The sequence below is a fragment of the Myotis nattereri genome (genome assembly GCF_964212035.1).
Source record: "Myotis nattereri genome assembly, chromosome: X".
NCBI lineage: Eukaryota > Metazoa > Chordata > Mammalia > Chiroptera > Vespertilionidae > Myotis > Myotis nattereri.
The window spans coordinates 146851509-146869445 of record NC_138078.1 but is presented as its reverse complement, the minus strand read 5'-3'; the positions used below and the strand labels follow the sequence as shown (position 1 = coordinate 146869445).

At 38.4% G+C, this 17937-nt stretch overlaps 1 pseudogene across 1 annotated transcript; it reads right to left on the bottom strand.

The window, feature by feature from the left end:
• Positions 1-8876: 8876 nt before the first annotated feature.
• Positions 8877-9513, bottom strand: LOC308511978 (large ribosomal subunit protein uL1-like; annotated as a pseudogene). The gene has a single exon. The product of its transcript is annotated as a large ribosomal subunit protein uL1-like (transcript).
• Between the last annotated feature and the right edge of the window lie 8424 nt (positions 9514-17937).

Here is a 17937-nt window from a genome sequence, read left to right as displayed (position 1 = left end):
TCTCTTTGTTCCTATTCTCCTCAGTTCTGGACACACACAGAGAGTGACTGTATGAGAATGAGTACAGATTCCTGGTCTAAAAACCAAGATCCCACAGTACCAGTAATTTATTGGGCAAATGCCTCTCCTTTCTGAGCCAGTGTCTTTATCTGTCAAGGGGAGGATTCAATTAGTTGATTCCTTCGTTCTAAAATGTATCTGATTCTCTCCTTTGTAGCTTTATTTCTAATCACGCAATATGTAGCTGTCCCTTGGGCCTCCAACTTACATCAAATTCTGTCATGCCTCCAACTTGAATCATAGCAAATAGATCCATGGGAAGCATCCCAATGTATGAATTATTAATGTTCCCACCACACAGCCTCTGTGTGAATATTTACTTATATCACTGGGTATCTAATCCTGACAACAAATCATCATTTGAATGGTTTACTGCTGTTTTCTATTCTTCTCAGTGATTCTGTTCATGTCTTCATTTCACCTTGAGGATTGTGCAATTCGTTCTTCCCCTGAGACTGTGACACTGAAAGCAAATAAAATGTCAACATCTGAATCCAACCTTTAATGTTTTGCTACTGTTGCCTTACAAATTGTTGCATTTTTTCCTCTACTCTCAATCCTCCTGTGCCCCAGATCCCCTAGTCATTCCCACATCCAGTGGTTTGTCTTTTGTTCTCCCCACTCAATAGCTCCAGCAGCTATAGCCACAGTTCTGCTGAATGAGGTCTTTAATATGCTCACTGATCTAGTTATTTCTCAAAGGGGAAAAAACCCTTTCCAATATCTCAGCTCTGTACTAAGGATTTTGATCAGCAGCTATTGCATCCTTCACCTTCTCTCCAGTCTTGGCTATCCAGTATTGCACTCATTCTCACCCTTCCGTAAGTTCCTCTTATCTCCCCTTCCCTCCCTCATACTTCTCCCTCTTTCCTTTCCCACAACCATCACTGCAGGTTTGGTTTCAGCCAACACTTTTTTCTGCCTATAGGTTGGAATAGACATTTATTTCCTCAGAAATCCTGCCGGGAGCCGGTCCATGCTTGCTGTTTCAAGGGACCTGGCATATATGGCATACTGTTCTTAATATGTTTGCTCACCTTCTTGGCACTATGTGTTTTAACCAAGGTCTCTGAGAAAGGTTGTTTCCCCAGGTAGGGATTTTCCCCTGAAGTTAGGGAGGGAATAAAACCTCTTAACTAAGTGCCAGGCGGGTAATTAATCACTTTAACTATGAACAATCATGCTTAAGCTACATAATCTTTACTCCCTGGAATGGAGATAAGAAACGCCCTAACCTTTGTAATAGAGATTGATAGGATTGAATCAACTGGTATAAATACAGATGTAACAAGACAGCAAGAGACAGAGAGAGAGACAGAAATTGGCACAGAACCTACACAGAACGTTCTCTAGAGACAGAAGAACTTCGCTGGAGAGAACATGGCAAAAGATCCTGGACTGAACCTGACTACAGAAATTGGCAAGAGAACCTGACTAGAACCTGGTGACTGAACCTGGCTGGAGAACCTGGACAGAACCTGGCTGGAGAACCTAGCGAGGGAACATGGCTACAGAACCTGGCTGGAGAACCTAGCAAGAGACCATGGACACAGAACCTGGCTGGAGATTCTAAACAGAACTTCGCTGGAGATCCAGATCAGAACTTTGCTGGAGATCCTGGCTAGGCTGCTGATCAACTGAACGCTGTCTCCGTGTCATTCCTTCTTCGCCGACTCCGTCCACACCTTTGGGGACCCCTGGACCTGCTGGGGTTGGACCCCAGCAAAATCCTTTGAGCTAACCACTTTAAAAAATATATATTTTTACTGATTTCAGGGAGAAAGGAGAGGGATAGAGAGATAGAAACATAAATGATGAGAGAGAGAATCATGGATCAGCTGCCTCCTGCACACCCCACACTGGGGATCAAGCCCACAACCTGGGCATGTGCCTTGACCCGGAATGAAACTGTGACCTCCTGGTCCATAGGTCAATGCTCAACCACTGAGCTACGCTGGCTGAACTAGCCATCCACTCTTTATCACCTCAACTGGGGGTGAGTGCCACAACATTGATTTAGTTGAGGATGTAAAGATGATTTGACTTTGGGTGATGGACGCACATTCATATACAGATCATGTATCATGGAAATGCACACTTCAAACTCATATAATCTTATTAACCTTATGTCACCCCAATTAATTTAATTAAAATAAATAAATAATAAAGGTTTGATAAAGTCAAGCTGCAGGAAACACTTAGAATGGAAGTTCTCTGTCTTGTTACAAACCATTCTCTGTACTGCCTTCTAGATTGGAAACAGGGAGATTGAGTATATGCCTTATTTCTTATTCATGATAAGATGGAGGGTGCCAATTTCAACTAGTATTTGCTTTTCTGTAAGGAGGGGTGTCCCAGCCAGTTCAGGGGGGCCCTGGCATGATACATTCAATTCCAAATAATGTGGGGGAGCCTGAGTTGAATGTCGCTGAGTAGCATGCAGCTAGTTATTGGCATGTCAGATAGAAGTGCCCTTTTGAGATACAGTCTGGACCAGCCTTCTGTCTGCTCTACTTGGCTATCCATTTAAACCAACTAACAAGCATTACTCTTCACCAAAGTGACATGACAAATGTTGATGACATATAGTCATCTAATTTGTCATAAAAAAAAACCAAAACAACAAAACAGGCAGCAGCAGTGAAAGGTAAGTTGAATAGTAAAAGGGTAAGGGGTTATATTTCTTTTGACAACCCATATCAGGGCAAACCAGCAGATTTGTTGCTGTAAGGAATAGGAGTTTTCATGGAGCTTGCTTTGATCTAGAATATTCTTTCACTTTTTATCTTGGGTTCCTTCAGTTCAGAGACTGGAAAATGTCATGCTTCTCCTCCCCTAGCTTCTGCTCCACCACACACACACACACACACACACACACACACACACACACACACACACGTAAATGGGATCTATATAAGTTCAAATTTCCTTAAAGGGGAAAACCCCATCATGAGTTTACTCTGGCATTCCTCATTGGCATGGTACTCATTCTGGGCAGTAAAAGGTCAAACTGAAGAGAAATTTCAGGATCTTACACCAAACATTGTGCATTTCTCTAGGATAAGGTTGAGGGGATTAGTTGTGGGGTATCTCTGAGAAAACTGAGATACCCCACAACTTGTTAGATACATGTACAGGGGTGAGCAAGCAGTGTGTGATCTCTATGTCCCCAGGCTGCCCACCTCTCTGACCTTGGGGTAAAGAAGGGGAAGAAAAAATGTAGTCAGAAATGATGATTTCCTCTGCTAAGTCCAGATCTCTTTTTCTACTCTCTATCACACCTACTCCAATCAGTCACATTCACAGGAAAAAATTGTGCTAATGGCCTGGCAGAATTGGGAAGGCAATGCCTCCTTCTAATTAACTAGTTCTAACATAATGAAAGCAGCCTAGTGTACATGGTTTAAGAGACAGATGACTTGTGTTTAAATTCTGGTTCCATAATGTTCTTTGCTGTGTGATCTAGGTCAAATTGCTTAATTCCTTGTATCTCAATTTGATTATCTGTAAAATAATATGGTAATATTAGTACCAACCTCATTGGGGGTGTTGAGAGGGTTAAATAACATAATATATGTGACAACCTAAGAAACATGCTTTGTAATTCATAAGCACTATATGAGAGTTTGCTACTATTATTCCTGGAAAGAGCACTAAAACTGAAGTCAAACTGATCTTCATAATTTATAAGTCACTTCACCTTCCTGTCCTCAGCATTATTACCATAAAATAGGAGAAAGGACTTGTCTCACATCCTCTGACTGGGTTGTTTCACTTAGCATAATACTCTCCAGGTCCCTCCATGCTGTCTCAAAGGGTAATCCTTTTGGGAACTAAATGAAATAATATATATCAAACATCTGACAATTAAAAGGGTTTCAATACCTGGAGAGTTCTTTTTTTATTCACCTATCATTTACTTCTTACAAAAAACCCTATGCTTTAAGCCCTGACAAATCTCATGCCCTTAAACTTCAAGATCCTTTCACTAAGAATTCTAAAATCAAGTGATCTCTGCCAACTCTATTCCATTTCCGTTATTTATTTAGGTAATGCTATTATTGCTACCATTTACTATGCATCTATTGAAATGGTACTGCAGTGGCTGCTGAATGGGGCTATGCCACTTACTCTGAGAAATCTTCACCAACATCCTCTCCCACCCGCAGTGAGTTCTTTTCTCTGTACCCCACAATACCCTATGCCTGCTTCTACCTCTATTACAGTTTGTTGAATGAGTTAATGATGGAAGAAAGACAAAAAGAAGCTTATCTCAGATTCCAGAATATGCAGACATCACCCTGCCACTAATGACTAATGGAATTGATGATTAAGCCACACTACCTTGCCTAATTTTATCCATAAACATGATTCATGTTTGTTTCTGTTTGATTTTCAAGGTGAAATTGTGGATTAAGTTGGATGCTGATTCTTATTAAATAGATATTTATGATGCCCATTCCTTGCCAAGTTCTATGCTACCAGGCACACTGTAATTATAAAGATAAATAAGACATAATTGTTCCCCTCAATTAGCTTAGATTCAAGCTGGGGAGCTGAGAGAGACATGTGAAGAGAAGCCTAAAGATACCAGTCAGTGGAATGTTGTGGGGAAGAGTATAGTCTTGGGGATCACATGGAACCCTGTCTCCTCAACTTACTAGTAATAAACAAGTTACTTAGCCTTATTGAGCCTCATTTCCTCATCTATAAAATGAGGCTTCCAATAAAAGTACTTAGCGCTGGGCTTCTTGGGAGGATTAAATGAGATCATGCATTGCTTACATGATACTTAGGTACACAGTAGGCACTAAATAAGTGTTAGTCACTGGTGTCAAGGCCTGATTTAAACACTGAGAATTCCAGAGTTAAGAGGCAAATAGATCAATGTAGGCTGGAAATTAAGTCAGTGAGACTCAATTTTGCAAGGTGAAATTTCATTTAGGCCTTAATGAAGAGAGTTATAAAGGACTGGGAAAGGACATTCAAAGCAAAGGATACTGTGTGTGCAAAGGTGTGTTGACACAACGTCTATATTGGGGGTGAGTGAATATACTACAGTAAAGGAGGCAGCTCATACAAGGGAGAATTAGGCAACAGGAGGGAAAAAAACTCTAGGGAAAAACAGTATATTCTTAAGATGTTCAAATCCTCTGTCTACCTTTTCTAGCTGTAAGATTTTAGACAAGTTAGTTAACCTCTTTGTGTTCCAGTTTCCTCATCTTTAAAATGGACTTGTCGTGGCTTTCTTCAATCTTGTCCCAATCCTATTCAATCATGTTAGAAGTCATTGTTTTAAGGATTTTATGTGAAATAACCCATCTAATCCTCACAATGAACTGATCATAAAGATGCTACCAATATACTCTTTTTTTGTAAGTGAGGAAACTGAGACAGAGGTGTTACATAACTTAAGAATGTCACACAGATAGCTAAGTGGTAGAGACTATTTGCAGTCCATGCTATTGTTCTTTTATATTCTGTTTAAGAAGCTTGAAAGGACACAGCCCATGGAAGAGCAAATAAACTAAGATCTTAAGTTTATTAGTAACCTCAGGAAAGCTAAAAACTTTCTTTTAGTCCATTTTGGTTTTAGTTTCTGATGTTCGAACCCGACTTAGAGCCCCATAACACTGATTAGATGAATCCTACATGCCCCTCTTTTAGTGATGTGATTTATGAACATTGCTATAAATTTGTAAATTAGTCCCATTGTTTTCAGCAAGTTATTTTAGTTATGAAGTCCATTATCACTTGAATCCAATGAACAGAAGCTATAGTTCTTTTAACTATTCAGTCATGCATTGCTTAGTGACAAGGATATGTTCTGAAAACTGTCGTTAGGTGATTTTATTATTGTGTAAACATAGATTTTACTTATATAAACCTATATGGTATAGCCTACTACACACCTAGGCTATATGATACAACCGATTGCTCCTAGGCCACAAACCTATAGGGCACATTACTGTACTGAATACGGCAGGCAATTATAGCACAATGTATTTCTGTATCTAAACATATATAAACTTAAAAAAGTTATATTAAAAATATGCTATAAAAATAAAAAATGGTACACCTGTATAGGGCACTTATTAAAAAAAGATCTTGCATGATTGGGAGTTGCTCTGGGTGAGTCAGTGAGTGAGTGGTGAGTGAATGTGAAGGCCTAGGGGCATTACTATACACTATTATGTATAGACTTTATAAACACTATGCTTAGGCTACACTAAATTTATTTAAAATTTGTTTTCTTTTGGTGCATGAGATGATGCCCAACCAACTGAGCCACACCAGCCAGAGTTTTAAAATTTTATTTCTTTAATAATAAATTAACCTTAGCTTATTGTTACTGTTTTACTTTATAAACTTAAAAATTTTTAAACTTTTTGACACTTTTGTAATAATGTTTATCTTAAAACACAAACACATGTACAGCTGTACAAAAATATTTTTTCTTTATATACTTATTCTATATGATTTATTTTATTTAAAACAATTTTCTTTTTTACTTTTTGAGGTTTTTTTTTGTTAAAAGCTAAGATAAAAACACACATTAGCCTGGGTCTACACAGGGTCAGGATCATCAATATCAATATCTTTACATCTTGTCCCACTGGAAGGTATTTAGGGGCAAAAACAGACAGAACTGTCATCTCCTATGATAGCAATGCCTTCTTCTGGAATACCTCCTGAATGAATTGCCTGAGGCTCTTGAGTACATGTCACTCTTTTCAGAAGCATGTCCATGATGGTTTGCTTAATTTTTTTTTATCATAGATTTGCTTGTAAGCAGATAATGCACCATGACATTCCTCTCCATTAATGAAAACCTTTCAGTTTTTGAGTCAATGTTTTCAAATATTTTAAAGAGGTTGTTGAGGTCTGCCAAAAATTCTGCTAAGCCCATCACTGTGAATTTTCTTGAGGATTCTTCTTTTCCTTCTCCTGCAGTTTCCTTTTCTCTTCCGTCTTCTTCAGCCATGTGCTTCTGTTTCATTTCCAACAACTCATTAGTCAATTCCTCAGAAACCACATCTAGGAGCTCATCAATGTTATCCTCACCCACACCCAGGTTAAAGCTGTTTACCATCTCAACCATAGCTTTGTTGATGTTTGCAACTTCCTCATCCTTGGAATATCCTTTCAAGGAATGTATGAACCTCTTCAGTGTCTTCTTTCAGATGCCATTCATACATTCTTTGGTGACATCACCCCAAACCCAAGCAAGGTTCTTGATGCAGTCAGAGATGTTATTATTTCAGAATTGCATTTTTCTCAGTGTCTTCCTCAGTTGCAACAATAGCCTGGGCAAAGGTCCTCTTCAACTAGGAAGCCTTAAAATATGCTATAACTTCTTGATCCATTGGTTGAACAAAAGAGGCAGTTTTGGATAGAGGAACACTGCTTTGATGTTGGTATGTAGATCACCAATAAAAGGAGGATATCTGGGAGCATTATCAAAAACAAACAAAATTTTAAAAGATATGTTATTCTTCAAATAGTACATCTCCATTTCACTGGTATAGCAACTCAGGAGGATATCTTGGAAGAGGAGCTGGGCCATCCATGGCTTCTTATTGCTCCTATAGTACATTGGCAGTGTGTGTGAGAGATAATCATTGATCGCTGGGGACTGAGCCTACAACCCAGGCATGTGCCCCTGACTGGAATTGAACCTGGGACACTTCAGTCTGCAGGCCGACACTCTATCCAATGAGCCAAACCTACTAGGGCCCAAAATATCTTTAGCTGACTTCACATCAGCACTCACAGACTTACATTATGTGATGAATGATAATTCTTGAAAAATTTATACCACCCATAACAGTAAATTCAACACCATAATTTGGTCTAGCCTTTTCTTTCCACACCATAAAGGCTTTTTCTTTGGCTGTGATTATCATGATGCAGAGAGGGATATGCTTCTGTGTCTGGTCTTCAATTGAGGTCATTGGTAGTTTTTCCATGTCTAATACAGGCCCTTCTTGAATTTTTGTTAGTTTTGTTGCCTTCAATGAAGCAGAGGCTTTAATAGCTTCTGTCACTTTGTTCTTGTTCTTCAAGATCATAGCTATGGTGGCATGGGAAACGCCTGACTGGAGAGCAATAGCCATCACTGATTTTCCACTTTGTAGTCCTTAAACACCTTTAATTTTATTTCCAGGTCAATCACTTGATGTGGCCTCTTCCTGGCAACATTAGCAGTGGATTTTGTATGCTTAGGGACCATGATGAACAAAACAACAAGAGATTAAATCAAGCACAAGAGAAAATGTTGCAATCAAGAGATTCAGTAAACACAAGATGAATGGGGCTGCTGCCAGCATAACATGGTATACTGTTTTACTTTTTTTTAAAAAAATAAATAGAAAGGGTACACTCTAAAATAGTGATAAAAGTATAGAATTAAAAATACATAAACCAGCAACATAGACATTTATTATATATCATTATTAAGTGCTAGGTACTTATATACTTGTATAGCTATACTTTTATATGACTAGCAGTGAAGTAGGTTTGTTCACACCAGCGTCAACACAGACATGTAAGTAATGCATTGTGCTATAACATTACAATGGCTATAATATCACTGGGTGATAGGAAGTTTCAGCTCTATTATAATCAATGGAACCACTGTCATATATGGGGACTATCACAAATAAAACGTCATTATGCAGTGCATGTGTATTAAGAAATAGTATGTCTATTTTATTTCTCTAATATATGAATTTGCACATATGTGAAGAATAAAACACTATTTTTTTCATCAGAAATATATTCTTTTTTTAAAAAAATAGTAGCAGTCTGGTTTATTAAGCTGTGCCTTTGTACAGGTGCTGGGGCTTGCCCATGGATGTTTAAAGCTTGGACATTCTGCCAGTTCTTTTTGAGCAATGACACCAGGAAATTGACAGCTAAGTGGATATTGTACACAAGTTCATCATCTGTTATCTTCACCTGGCCAACAGTCATTGCCAGACACAGGACCTTCTTCATCTAGCACTTGATTGTGGATTTTACTTCATCAAGTTTGGCCAACATGTTCTCATTGTGGGTCAGCAAGGAAGGGAACTTGCCAGCCTTATTCAGGCCTGGGCTCAGGATTCCTGGGATCTGCTTGATCAGAGATTCTGAAGCCAAAAAGGCATCATACTTCTTGGCCAGCTTCTTGACCAGTTTCTTATTTTTGTTGAGTTTCTTTAACTCCTCGATGTCCATGTGGGGGATTTCCATGGCCTTGGCCTCATCACAGTGCTATTGGTCCCCCAGAACACATGGATTGAAGCCTGATGGTATCTGAGAAAAGTGTTTTTCCTTCTGAGGGTCATAGTTCTTTAAACTGATCTGCAGCTCCACCATTTCCAAAAACTTATCGAACTTTTGCTGGTTCCAGTGCAGGACTTTCTGCACCACCTCACAGAAGGTATCATAAGAGACTTTGCTGCTCATGGTTCCCAAAACTAGAAAAGAGTAAAAGATTATTTCTGTAGCAATTATCACAGCTTCATTCCTTCCTCCCTCTGACTTTCAGTATTTCTGGGGAAGGTGGGGAGGTAAAAGGATAGGGGAACACTGGAAAGCAATACAAATATAGTCTCTGCTTTCCCCTACCAGGAGCTTATCTATACTAATAAAAGGGTAATATGCTAATTAGACCAAACATCTTCTGGACATCTGGCTTCCTTCCAGACAAAGCCATGATGGAGGGAGCCAAGGCAGAGGCAGTTAGGGGTGATCAGACCAGCAGGGGAGCAATTAGGGGACAATCAGGCCAGCAGGGGAGCAATTAGGGGGCAGCCAGGCTAGCAAGTGAGCAGTTAGGGGCCAGCCAGGCCAGCAGGGGGGCAGTTAGGGGGCAGCCTGGCTGGCAGGGGACCAGTTAGGGGGTGATCAGGCCAGCAAGCAGAGGCAGTTAGGGGCAAGCAGGCAGGCAGGTAGAATGGTTAGGTGGGATCAGTTATACCTCAATAAATTTGAGGGAAAAGAATAAAAATATTGAATTTCAAAACCTATTGAAAGAAATAATAGTGTAAAATATTTTTGAATTATATATGTCTGTGGAAAAAAGAAAAAGAAAATCCTTTGTAAATGATCATTAGGTTCCAAGGGTAGCCAATCAAATCAATTTATATTATTTTATTAAATATATTTTTATTGATTTCAGAGAGGAATGGTGAGGGAGAGAGAGATAGAAACATCAATGATGAGAGAGAATCATTAATCGGCTGCTTCCTGCACACCCCACACTGAGGACTGAACCTGCAACCTGGGCATATGCCCTGACCAGGAATTGAATCATAACCTCCTAGTTCATACGCTGCTCAACCACTGAGCCACGCCAGCTGGGCTCAAATCAATCTACTTTATAATATAGCTGAAATATGGAGACACATGTGATGCAGAAGAAAAGAAAGTGATGGTCTAAAATGAGTAACTGAACAAACAATAAAATTGAATAAGAAATTATTTTATGTATTTGGAATGCTAACACTTGAGGATAATCAGATTTAATTAAAGGAAGATCAAGAAGTAGATTGAGAGTTTTATGAAAAATTTGGAAAGAACTTTAGAGCCTGATGATGCTAGTTTTAAACTAGAGGCCCGGTGCACAAAATTTGTGCACAGGTAGGGTCCCTAGGCCTGGCCAGCAATTAAGGCTGATCAGGGCCTTCTGGCTGCCGGCTGGGGCCTTCCTTCCCTGGCTGCTGGCTGCTGGCCGAGGGCCTTCCTTCATTCCATGCCACCCCCTGGTGGTCAGTGCACATCATAGCAAGTGATTGAACTCCCGGTCTCCCGGTCAAACTCCTGAGGGGACACTTTGCATATTAGCCATATATATATATATATATATATATATATATATATATATATATATACATATATTCACTTCAAAACTTATTAGAAAGTTATCCTAGTATAGCTCTGTTTTAACACTACACTTATGTGTATCAACTACAATTAGGATTGCTTTAGTTTCCAGTTTCAATTTTTTTCTTTGCTCACAAAAGCAGCAAATGCATGCAATTTTTTAAATGTAGGAAGTTATAATTTTTTTTAAATTCAGAAATTACAATTATTTACATTTTATCTCAGATTCTTTCTATCTGCCCCTGGTCTTTCATTGTTTATCTTTTTCTCACTACTCTTAGGCAATATTACATATTCTCAGCTTTATAGTCCCACAACAAGGTGTTTCTTAGGAGTAAGTAACTAATCAACCAGAGTGAGAATTCAGACCCATCTCTCACCCTCTGGCCTTCCTTCACACTCACTAGCTTTTTTTTTTATACATGGCATGACCTTCAGCCAGCAAATTGGGACACTCAGTACCTTCCTTTGGGATTAAAACAAGCTGAGGGGCCTATTCCATAGGTGGTGTCAACATTCATTTCTTAATGTATCCTGATCCCCAAAAGTCAGCCTCAGGGAGATGAAGGATGGAAAGTCAGGAGCTAAAGAAGAAAGGGAAAAATCTTGGATGTGGAGGTGGTTCCTGATGTTGATAAAGAGATGCCCATAAGGGAATTTAAATCACTGTTTAGGAGTCAGACACAGCTGTGCAAGTGAAATTACAGGCATCACTCACAAATGGATTTTGCTCTTACAACCATTTAAAAATTGTGCTTACTGCCATTTTTTTATTTAGTTACTAAAATGTAAATTCTGGGAGAGCAGATTCACTACTATACCCCCAGGACCTATAATGGGCATGACATGGAGTAGTAACCCAATAAATATGTTTTGAATAAATCAATGAATGCATACTACTTTTCATTTTAAACCAGAGATTTTTCTAACAGCTTTTCTGGCAAGTCAGTAAATAAGGCCCTTCTGTATAATTCTAAAGAGTGTAGGTCCTCACATGCTGCCTACAGAGTCACCTGGAACAAAGGCCCTTCCCTATGTATCCAACCCCTGAAGTAACTATACCTGAACTGGTCACTATTAAAAGTTTTTATCATTAATTTAAAACCTACATTTTTTCTAACGATTCTTATATCTCAGTGGCTTCCTTACAGGCTTTATTAGATGTCACTGAGGCAAGATTTTTTATTTCCATAGACATTAGTCTTCACATACAGGTATTTGCTTGAATCAGAACACATTTACATATTTATTGCATTTTTTGTAATTCTAATACAAGGTAAAAATGAGACTATTTTCAAACCACAGTTGATTGAATAAGAAGTAGAGTACGTTTTGCTGTCAAGAATCCATTTTCTCGCACCATCAACTCATGCTCAGTCCAACACCCACACCATCAAGGTATGAGACAGAAACTTTTCAATGACATCCCTTTGTGCACTTCTTTGGCTATTTATTTCAACAAGTAGTTTTTAGCAAAGATTTTTTTCAAAACCCCAAGTTTGGGATTTGTCTTGAAATTATTAAAGCATTTCTTCTCTCATTATGTTATTTCATAATAACCTCAGTCATACCTTAAATATGAATGTGGCTTTGATTTAGTTTATTTCTAATTTGGAGGGGAGATATAAATAACATTTGCTTATTAAGGCAGAAGTATTTATAATCAAGTTGTGACTATCTGTTACATTTATAAATAAAATTTGCACATATACATACATATACAGGGTGGAGCAAAAGTAGGTTTACAGTTGTATGTGAAACACAGAGTTTATTCTTGTATTGTTATTTATTATATTATTTTCCATATGAACAACTGTATATGTATATATACATACATTTTTACATGTACATTTATATGTACATATACAGAAGACTGCCACCAAAGTTGCTGGTTGACTGAATCTGAATAACTTGATGCACATTCTACAGATTGGATGGAAATGGATTTTCATTTGCTAATTTAATGGCAAGAGGTGTGCAGGTAAAGAAACTGAGTAAAAGGTGAAGATTCAAATTGGCAAGAGTCCTGTTAAGGTACTTAAATGTTTGCATTGGATTCTTCTCTCAATGCAGGGTTTCAACTGTTTCCAGAAATGCCCAGCCACTCTTTGCCCAAGTCCCCAAGTCTTCCAGCCTCTTTTACCTACATGATTTATTTTTCTCTATTATTGAATTTATTTCCTTGCTTAACTCCTTTCTACTTCAAGTCTCCAAATAAATGGAGAGGGTGCCTTTTATTCAACCTCTAACATGGCCTGCCTGGACTCATATGAGTCAGGAAGATACTTCACCAATACTGCACTAACTAGATGAAAAAGATGGTCCTCATTTGTGCAGTCAACAGAGAGTCAGCAAAGGGATCGTGTGGTCAGTCATCTACCAAGCTGACCACTCAAACCCCTGGCCAAGGCTATACCCAAATCATCTAGGAATGTTCCTACTTTTAAATTCTTACCATGTTTATGTTTTCTAATTATAAAGGCAATCACTGATGATTATAAAAGTAAAACGTTTGGAAACTAAAAACTAAATAAAAACCAAAAAGCATGGCCCTGACTAGTAGATCAGTTGGTTTGGGCATTGTCCTGTTGGGCATTGTCCTGATACTCCAAGGTTGCACGTTCAATCCCAATGAATGTATGAATAAGTGGAACAAAAAAGTTCTCTCTCTCTCTCTCTCTCTCTCTCTCTCTCTCTCTCTCTCTTCTCAATCTAATAAATAAATTTAAAAAGCACAAAGAAGATAATTTATGCAGCTTTGGCTTAACACATTATCTTACTTTTGGTCTTTCATTAGTATAAGCACTTCAGTTACCACTTCAACCTTTTATTGGTAACACAACAATGGTTTATTATTTTTCGTGATAGTGTGTATTGACTTGGCAGTTCTACTTCATGTGCTATTAGTTTTTCTGGTATGGCTGGAAGGTGTGAAATGCTCTCATTCATATGGCTAGTTGGTTGGTGCTAGCTGTTGGCTGGGAACTCAGCTGGACTGTTGGCTGAGTGCTTGGTTTTTCTTCATACAGGCCTCTTTACATTATTGCTTGGGCTTTCTCACAGCAAAATAGCTGGGTTCAGGAAGGAGTATACCAAGTGGTGAAACCAGACTCAACTTCAGAAATTATAAAGCATAATTTCTGCCACATACTATTGGTGAAAATTAGTCACAGGACCAGCCCAGATTCAATGTGGTAGGGGATTATAAAAGTGTATAAAAATGGGAAGTAATGATTTATTGGGGGTCATTTTTGGAGACTAGTTACCACAGAGCCCTTCCTATCCCCTTATCCCAGCAATCTTTGCTCCTCTGCAGCAATAACTGAGTTGATGGTGAGAACAGGATGATGGCAATGGTGGTATGATATATATATGGAAGTCAGGTTGATATGATCAGTTGACTATGCAGCTAAGATCCCCAACATTGAATGGCTCCGAATTTATATTGTTGGATCTGTTTCTAAGTAATTGGCTGTTGAGAAGGTTAAACATCAGTCTTAGCTTAAATACCACTTTCTCAAAGAATTCTTGAGGCATTCCCCCAATTATTTTCTACTTTTACTTCATCATGGTTTTCACAATTTCTAACTTATTATTTCTTTTACATACGTTCATGTGATTATTAGTTTTATGGTGTTTTATTCACAATGCCGTGCATCACATGAAGGCAGGGACTTTGTCTTCTTTAGACTAGCACCTAGCACAGAGTGTGGTAGAGAACAGGTACTTGCAGAATATTTGTTGAATGGATGGATGACTAAAAGGGAACGTGGATAATGTCCTCACCTCTCATTTACTCACACACATGCAATTACAGTAATTTAGTCGAGGATCATAAATAGGAAGCTCTTAATAACTATCTTTACCAAATCTATAGGAGGTAAGTAAAGTGATACAGGGAAATTTCAATCAAAATAAGTTATGTTGGGACATCTGTTTTCTATAAGAGAAGGCATCTCCAGGTTCTATATTGGAAACCCCAAGTTCATTCCCAAGTTTTGTGCCTCTGTTTTCAACAGCTCAAAATTGTTACCTGGACATCTCATTGTTACAGTCAATGAAACCAGTCCTATTTCAGCATTTTTACTTCAAGCCCATTAGCTTTCCATTCCCTGCCATTGATACCAATATCCCCAATAATCTTTGCTGCTTTGTTCATCTTCTCTTTCCCATACCTAGCCAAGGCCTATTCTCTCTTCTATTTTGTATTCATTATTCATTCATTCTTTAAGTTCAACATACATTCACTGAACACATATTATGTGCCAAGCAGGAGAATACAAAAATGTTTATGAGCCAGTTTCTGTCTTTGAGGAATTGATAGTCTCTTTGGGGCATATAATGATTGCTATTAGAGCCTATTAGTGCTACTAGAGGACTGTGATAAAATAGAGGGCAGAAAAATAAACTGTCTCAGGGATTTGAACTTGTGAACGCATTAGGAGTGGAGAGGTCGCAGGAAGGTGAGTCAAGGATCGTAGAACATAGGAGATTACATTTGAACTGAGTCTTGACAGAAGTTCAACCAGTGACCCTGGAGAAGAAATGTAAGAAACAGAGTTTACAAAGTGCGTGCAAAGGCATGAGAGTATGGGGTAGGGGGGCACTCAATATGTATGGAATACAGGTTGCACAAGAAGAAGAAGGGGGAAGATAAGGCTAAAGAAGGGCCATAAGTCTATAAGAACCATGTACAATATACTATGCAGCTGTGTATTTCAATTGAAGAATTTCAAACAGGGCGATAATATGGTTAGATTTACATTTTAAAAATATGTTTTTATTGATTTTAGAGAACGAGAAAGGGAGAGGGAGATAGAAATATTGATGAGAAGGAAACATCAACATTGATTGGCTGCCTCCTGCATGCCTCCGACCAGAGACCCAGCTCCCAACCCAGGCATGCCCCAATAATGAGGATCTGAAATAAAATAGTGGTGAGGAACTTGTGAATAGAGGACACAGTGGCAGAGGAACAAGGAGGAGAAGACTGGAAATAGACTAGGTAATATGAGGACTGAAATAGGATTTATCAATTTGGTGGCATTAGCAAAAACAATATCATGTAGTAGTATAGACTGAAAGCAGATTTCAGTGTGAGAAGTGAGGAAGTAGAGATGGGGTAGACAAATATTTAAAGACACATAATATAAAAAGTAGGAACTAGAATGCCGATCATACGGAAAATGATTAAAATTGAATCTGTTAGTTGAATGTTGTTTTTTAGTAAATGAGACTTCAGGGTCTATATTCACTAAGAAGAAAATGTCTATGAAAACAGAGAGGTTGATTTTACAGGAGAAAAACAAGGGATGCTTGCTAAAGAAGGACACCAAGGAGGTGGAAGGAGGTAGGTGGAATGGAACCCAAGAGGAGAATGGTACAGATACCTCTCACTCTCAGACTGTAGTAGTTATTAGGTGATCTTGAAATCAAACAGCCTTAGGTTAAAGTCCCAAATCTACCACTTGCTATTTGGGCAAAATTGACAAGCAGCCTCAATTTTCTGTTATAAATTGAGGATAACTAAACCTTTTCACAGTGTAGTTGAAAGGATCACATGAGACAGTAAGTGGATAAAATGGTAGCTATTATTACTAAGGAGAATAGAATGGGGGCAAGCTAGAGATAAATTTGACAGTGGAGAGTCAAGAATGGAAGGCATTTGTACCTAAGTCCTCTAACATTCTCATAAAGGTCAGTTGATGAAAGCACAAAAAATGGTGATGGGGAGTAAGGAGCTGAAGAAAAGTGTTATAAAGCTTGGAGAGGAAGGAGAGGATTTGCTGAGGTATAAGATTGCTGAGCAACATCAAGGGACTTGACTTGTCTCCTGTCCTTCAATCTCTTGGTCTCAAATCCATCTTGCATGGTGACACTTGATTAATATTCTCAAAAGGACACATTCATCATTTCACGTATTTGGCATTTTAGGCTCTCTGCATTCAGAGGTCTTTCTATTATACCAGCTTCTGCAACTCTACAAACCAGCTGAACTCTTTACTCTTTTCCTTATGTTTCCTATTTTCTTAATTTTGCATCTTTCTGTATGCTATTCCCTATACTCACAACCTGAGGCTCATTCCTGAAGTTTATAAAGTGCAGACTTCAGAGCCCTGAAAAACTGAGCTCCAATTTGAACTCTGTCACTGACAAGTTATTAATTTTAGGCAAAGTGCTTTGTCAGAGTGATAGAAAAAGTCAGAGTGGCATAAAAAAGGAATGTCAGGGTGGGTGCCAGCACACAAAAAATCATCAATGAATATTTGTTGAATGAATGAATGAGGCTCTCTCAAGCATCATCTTCTTTATGAAGCCTTCCAAGACAACTCCAGGTCACAGGGCTGTATTCTTTGTGCAACTTTTCATAGAATTATGTCTGAGCTTACTTGTTTAACAGCCAACTATTTCTCCTTAGGAAATATCTTGACTCATTTCTGTGATTTTCATTTCGTTTTACCATATGTCCTTCTTCCTTCTCCCTTCTACTTGAAATCAAAGTATTAATATGTGCTGATATTCTTTTTGTTGATTGGGGTTGATATTGGTATACATGAAATGAAGTTTCTGTTTGTTCTTACATTCCATCTTGGGAAACCAGCTGGAAGGATTGTCACTACATTTTAGAAGTATGCGTTTTAAATTTATTGAAAGTGTGATAGGTTGAGTGTAGGAGAGTGACATAATCTAATTTATGTTTAAAAAATTTTCCTCAAGGAGTTCTGATTCCAGTAAGGATGGAGTAAATATATGCCAGCCTTTCTCTCCCACAGAATATGAAAATAAAACCTGGAATGGATTCATGTGCAGCTATTTGAGAACTCTGAAAAGTAAATACCAACAGAGGAAGAACACCAGAAATCAAAGTATTACTGAACCAGCTGTAAATTTACCATATTTCCTCCTCTGGAATCCACTGGCCTAAAGTCAACGCAACTCAAAACATGAAAGTGAGTGCTGTAGTGCAGACAGAGAAATATATGAAAAACACTCTACTTCTGGATC